Raw genomic sequence first — 7557 nt, 5'->3', positions numbered from 1 at the left:
GTTGAAACTAGCCTAGACAGAAAAGTACTTGTTAGATTCTTTCTCCAATTAACCACTAAAAACAGGAATTAGCTCTGTGCTTCAAGTTGTAGAGTGCTGGCTTTGAGCACTAAAAGGCTTAGGGACAATGCCAACAATTACAAACACTAACAACAAAAACAACAAAATATAGCACATTAATTTCACAAAACATCTTTTAACTGCTATGAACATTTCTTAGATACATGAATACATGCACCTGGAAAATGTTAAGTAAAAATTATAGAATATTTGGTGCTGGGAAAGTGGCTCAGTGCTAGAGAGCTTGCCTTGCATGCATGAGGCCCTGGGTTTGATTCCTCAGCACCACATTAGCAAAAAGAAAAAAGCCCAAATTGGTGCTGTGGCTCAAGTTGTAGAGCACTAGTCTTGAGCTGAAGAGCTAAGGAACAGCGCCCAGGCCCAGAGTTCAGGCCCGACGACCGGACCCACCCCCCCAAAAAAAAAGAAAGTATAGAATATTTACGTCTATGTTAAAGACATGAATATTTAGATTGTTTAAGATATTTAGATAATGATTAGAAATTAAGAATAATGATAATATATTGAGACTGGTCTTTTATTCTATTTTACAATAGTAAGAAATGATATTTTAATGATTATATAAAATTACTCTTGTTTGGTATTGGAATTATAATAAGTGATAACCATTTTTAACTGATTTCCATAGGAAAGGATCATATTCTTAACAGTATCAATTCTTCTGTAATTTCACAACAATTAAGAAAATTATTCCAAGGCTGGTTTGCTCTAAGACTGTAATTTTTTTCTTGTTCTAGTTTTCATATGTTGGTAGAAATTAAAATTCCAAAAATTCAATGGATGTTGGCAATCAGGAACATCTTCATAGATACCAAATTTGGAGTCGATTGAGTGGAATTGTTTTATTTAATATTTTCACAAATAAATCAAGATGATTGTCTATTTTGTTTCTTTTCACTGCTATTGCCTCTTAACCTGAGAATACTTTTTCTTCCTAGCAAAGTAGAGAAAAGCAATTGGATTGAACAAGTAACATATGGCTTTCATAAAATGCAGATGCATAGATTTGGGTCTTCTGTCATTTGCTAAAAGTTTCTTCCAGAAAAGGTTATCAATTACTCATAAGTGATGCATAATTCCTAGATATTCCATTTATCACATACACTTTTTGATTGAGTTATCTCTGCATAAACTCAAAACGATAGACCAAAAAATAAACAGAAATATCATCTTTTTTTAAAAGCTGTAGTATTTTTTAGCCAACTCCGAAAATATCTTTTCAGATATTCTGCAATTTGTGTAAAGTATTTTTAACAATAGTTTTTATTTTTGCTCTCATATAATTTATATGCAATGTATTATCTCCTTTTACTGTATACATTTTAGTGCTTTGGAAGTGAATTGTACAATCACAGGTTTTCCAAGCCTAATTTTCACAAACTTGCATTTCTTCAAATAGAAATGTTGTAAATTTTAGAACAGACATTAAAATAGATATAAAATTCAGTTACAGGAATTTTTGCAGAGTACATCCTCTATAGTGTGTCTTTTCAAAGTTTGTTTTGGGGGATTATTTCCAGGGTCTCACACATACTATTCAAGTGCACTGTCAATGAACTACATTCCCAGTCCAAACAAGTGATTTTACTTCTCTTTAATACATATATAGAAGTGTGATGGCTGGATCATCCAATTCTCTTTCACCTTTTGAAGACTCGAAAATTTGCTGCTTAAAATGATTGCAGTATTATACAAATCATTCTGATATGTGGAGTATATCAATTTCTCCACAAATGCATTACTATATTTTTGTCATTTTTTATATGATGATCATACTAGTGAGTTTTTTATATTTGTTCTTAGATCCTAATGAGGAGCTTAATTCATATGCTCCTCCTATTTACTATTAACTTACATATGTTTTTTAAAAGCTATCCTGCAGGGAAAAACTTATATAGTGTTAGAAGGTGTAAAAGTACTTAAGACTCAGGACCATTGTAGTATTAACATTGTAGCATTGAAAAATACGTGTCCTCTATCTGTTGGATATGTTTTCACTTATTTCATAGAATTATGAAAGGTTATCAGTTGATATTAACCAGTTTATTATTGCTTTTCTTTAGCAACTAATACTTTCCATGTCAAATTTTTAGAAACCTTTACTGATTTAATGTCATGAATGTTTATAGGTTTTTACATCTCACATTTAGTTTGATAATCACTTTTTATTTTAAATTTTTGTATAAGGTTTGATGTAGTAGTCTAAAATCATTCTTTAAATCTATGGAGGCAATAGTGCCAATAAACCTATTTAAGATTCTATTTTTATTTCATAAAGTCATGGCATCCTTTTCAAAATCTATTGACCATAAAACTAAGAATTTATTTCTAATAAATCTGTTACACTTTTCTATGTGTCTGTTCTTATACTAGAGATATGTTGTCTTCACTACTGAACATGGTAATAAGATTCAAATCTTATATGAGGGCTCAAGCTACACCATTTTACAAGATTGTTCTGACTGACCTGTATTCTTCGAATTTACATATGAGTTTATTGAGCAGGTGGACCAATATTCTACAGAGATATCTAGATGTTTGATAGTCACTCATATTGTGTAGCTTGTGAAACACAAGATCCCAGATATTATATACAAAAAAATGTCTTTAGGCAATGCTTCAAGCAACTAAAACTAATTTAGGAATGAATTCAGATTTAGATAAGACTATAGCCTAAAAAATCTGAATGATAAAGACTTGAGCTGTAAGACACTGGGGAGTGAGAGGGGAAAGAATGATGGGCCACATAGGAGCTGTACGTCATTGGTATTGTGTTTCAAAAATCAAAAAGACTTCAGAGAAAAGAAGGAGGAAAATATTCAAAGTGACCTAAATCAAGGTTCTTTTGAATACACATAATAGTGTGTACTGAGAATCAGAGAAGGTGGGAAAAATAAAATAGAAAGTAAAACATTTTTAGACCGCTTATAATGTAATGAAATTGTAATAGGAATATGATAATTAATTTCCTAATAAATAAGAGAAAGAATAGGTAAACTCTGAAGGCAAATACAATGAAGAGAGAAAATAAGCAAAGTAAAACCTTTATCAATAACAAACACAAGAGTATCAAAAAGGAAAGGCAGTGGAAATATTCTAAATAACAATAAAGTAACATTAAAAATTGCTAACGTGAATATAATATAGTACACATTTTATTATACATAATTTTGAAAAAACATACTAGCAATGAAAATTTAAAAGTCATAATTAAAAAACTTTGTGCATTATAACTATACGATATAGTTCAGTGGTAAAACATTGGCCTAGCATATGTGAAACAATGGTATGATCTCCCAAGCATTACAAAGTACACAGAAAGCACATACACAAAAATACCACATAAACACACACACATACACACTACATACACACATTTGGAATATTGATATTATCATATTAAATAGAAGAAATTATCACAAATAGTAAAAGTAGGTTAATATATGAAATCATAATATTGCTTATACTATTTAAAAGTTTAGTAGAAATAAAATAATCACAATATACTTGGATTCAGATGGATTAAGTAAATTGAAAATTAAGAAATAGAAGACATGAGAATTTTGCAAACAAGTTTTAAATAATAAACATTGTGAAACATATATCCTTTTGACAAAAGATTGATGTTACTGGTGTTTTAACTCAAGATTTAGAATATTATATCCAGGCACTCTATATCCCGCTATGGATGGATATATCGCTAATCCTTTTACTCTGGGTATTTTTATAAAAAGGTCTCTTAGTTTCTCAGGCTTTCCCGAATTACAAACCCTTTTTGCAGTTCCTACCATAGCTAGAAAATGGAAGCCACAAATCACCATGCCCAGTTCAAACATTTTTAATTCAAGTACAAATATTTACAAAAGAGTGACCAGGTAATGAAGCCTTTCTTAATAAAGTATGTGCTTCTTGAAAATACAGTAACTATTTGTTACCTGGAACAATGTGTTTATAACTATAAGAACATAGATTTATTTAAATTCAACAACCATATAAAATTAGGAAAACAATTTTAAATATTCACATATTAAATATTTTAAAAGCAAAATATATGTGTCTGAATAATTTACATGTGTAAAAATCACGCAAAAGTAAATCAACTAATCCTACAACTCTTAAAAAATTACATTAAAGAAACAAAAGAAAATAAGTAATTATTTTCAAAATTTGACATTTAGAAAATGAAATGAAGTGCACACTTAGTTGACTTAAGTAAAAGTAAACCCTCTGTATATAAATTTTTATAATAAAAACCGCATGAACAAAGAAGCAAAAGTACCCATTGATCAATAGCAACAGCAACAGCATCAGAAGTTGTTTGAGTGTACAACAAAAATCGATGAGGGGGTATCAATGTTCCTTCCATAAGAATTGTACTCATTACCTTACTTAAGTAACTGTAAGCCCTCTGTACATTACCTTTACAATAAAATTAAATAGAAATTAAAAATAAACCAAATAATACACCTATTAAAAATTCTTAGAAGATATTGGTTAAAAACGTTGTAGGAAACTGCCCCAAGTATTCAAAGAATATACTTCGATGATAATATTTAAATACTTAAATTTCATCAGAGAAGAAAAAATTTAAAAACTTTTACAAAGAAAAGTAATAAATCAGAATATATTACTATAATAAACATTATATGAATTTTCAGTGGTAGTCAAATATTTAAGAAATGAGGCAATATACCATTCGTTTGCACTTAATTAGTGAAAAAGAATTTTCTAGGTCTTTTAAATATATCATAAGTTTAATGAAGAAACTATTCTGTCACATTATATGATAATGAGATAAAGATGATATTAGAGCAAAGAACAGATTGTACTAAGTTTTTGGATGTAAATGTATATGCTTATTTTGATTGTGATAAATTGTGGGGATTTCCACTTGGAATATTGTTCTTGCTAGGATGGCACCATATCAGTGGTTAATTTTAATATAGGGGTTTCCTTTCCACAAGAACATGCACCTTATCTGTTCTTTGAGCCTTCTCATCATCAATAGCATCAGAATTGCACATCATCTTGTCTAGCTTCCTACCTTGGCTGGCCTGGATCCTGCAGTCCTTTAATCTTAGTCTCTAGGATAGTACAGGATGGTGGAAATGATCCAATGCACCCAGTTATAGATTGAGAAGGAAGGCCACTAAAATTTGGCCTGGGTTCTGTTCTCAAGCCTCCTCAGTAGTTAAGAGTACAGATGGGAACTTCTGGTGCAGAGCAGTAACAGTATTTTTAAAGAAATTAGACACATATATGACTTAGGCTTGTGATTATCGCAGGAAAAGAATAGAAGAGCAGTGAAGCATACAGGACAGGCAGAATTTTAACTAGCTACTAAGAGGCTGAATCAGCTTAGCTAGCTACTTGAGAGGGTGAAATCTGAAGACCACTGTTCAAAGCCTTTCCAATCATGAAAATACATGCAATTATCTCCAAAAAACCAGAAGTGCAGCAGTGGCTCAAGTGGTAGAGCACTATCCTTGGTCACAGAATCCTAGGGATAGTGCTCAGGCACTATCAGCCACAGGAATGATGAATGCATGCATGAGCACATGCACATGTGCGTGTGTGTACATGACAAGTGTGCATACACACACATACACACAAATATGTATTTCAATACAGAGTTCTTTATTTCTTACCTTGCTGTACTTTATTTACCTGTACTAGTTCACAAACTGACAAATTCAGCTAAGCACCTATTTACTACAACTCATTATGCTTTTATTTGACCCAAAAGTAAATTATTCAGGAGGTCAATTCATCTCCCTCAACTCTGTAGTGTTAGATGATTGTTTAGGTTCTTCCTATCAATATGATTTTGTGAAATCTTGCATAAAGCAGCATATTTCTTTCACGAGAAAGAATCCACTGTCAAACAATTAATAATAGGTTTTTCTCCTCCAGGCAAACATCTGTAGTTTTATTATCTTCATATAATTCATGATCTGTCTGTGTATGCCAAAGACAACTGTGAAAATAAAAAGACTCTTCTCAGCACTTAGCATATGTACACCATTCATAGATATGAAGGTGTTTAAATATTACTGAAATTGCTTTGGACTAAGTAAAGTTCACCTTCACTATCTTGAGAAAGCACAATTGGTTTCTCAGCACTTTAGGTAAGAACATGAGTGGAAGAAACAAAAAAAAAAAGAGAGGAGCAACTCAACACATACTTTCAAATGAAAGAAAACAACAAAAAAAAAAAACACAAATTAATTCAGTATTCAAGAACCTGCAGGAAATGCACAGATATTTTAAAAATCAGCTATGATAAGCTTATGAAAATCCTGACTATATGGGAGTGTACTGTTGTGAGGATAGTGGTTAAAGTCCAGACTGGCAGAACAATCTGTACACAATTCCAGGCAACTGTTATTCTAAATTCCAGGAAAAATAACACCAAGTGGACTGAGCCCAGGATCATACACAAGTAAGAATCCAGATTCTATCTGAAAATTAATCAGGATAATTTTTGTCTGGGAGCATGACAAAATGATACAAACACCCATTTAGGAGAAACAAGACACTCAATTCAAACTCTAATATTATGGGTATTAAAGAAAAAAGCTATGGCTTTAAATAATTGGAATAATTGTAACATTTGAGTATTTGAGTGGAGAAAAATCCATGAGAGAGATAGAATGAACCCATGTTGCAATGTTTTCTACTTAAGTGATAATGTTATGTGGTACTCCAGACATAACAGTGTTACCTTGTAAATGAGCATGGATCTACATTTGGGTGATGGAAATACTCGATTACCCAGGGATAAATTAAATAGACTTTTTTAGGTAGATTGTAGTTCTTGGACTAAGAGCCTGGGTAATGTCCCTGAATTTTTTCTCTCAAGGCTACCACTCTACTACTTTGAGCCACAGTTCCAATTCTGATTTTCTGTTGGTTGTTTGGAGAAAAGAGGCTCTTTCCCAGGATGGCTTCAAACTATGATCACCAGATCTCAGCTTCCCAAGTAACCAGGATTCCAGGCATAAGTCATCTATGTTTTTAATAATTTAGTAAATTGTACAGTTAAGAAGTTATAAATTATCATTATGTCCTGTATATGTGTGTATGTATATATCAATGCATACAGATAGAAATATTTTAACATCTACTATTGCATCTATAGTAGATATATGAAATCATCCTTCGATATAAAATAAAATGGAAACAAAAGTTAATGAGGAGCAAAAAAAGGGAATTGTCACATGTTTCTTATTGAATGGAATATGTATTCCGAGAATCAGTTTGGAGAAACCACCTTTACTTTAACAAAATGGATAATAATTATTAATTCCAATCCATTTATTTGCTCGTATTGTGCATCCTCACACATGAGTGTCAAAATCAAACCACACTTTTTGCCTTTATATTTATATCACCTGTTATAATTTAGGGGAGAGATGAAGCAATCAAATAAAGATTAAAATAATAGTAAGTGAGGCTATGAGTTAAGGCTGAAAA

This window comes from Dipodomys spectabilis, unplaced genomic scaffold (assembly GCF_019054845.1).
Source record: "Dipodomys spectabilis isolate Male_0828 unplaced genomic scaffold, ASM1905484v1 ptg000309l, whole genome shotgun sequence".
NCBI classification, from domain to species: domain Eukaryota; kingdom Metazoa; phylum Chordata; class Mammalia; order Rodentia; family Heteromyidae; genus Dipodomys; species Dipodomys spectabilis.
Note: the sequence above shows the minus strand (reverse complement) of the source record.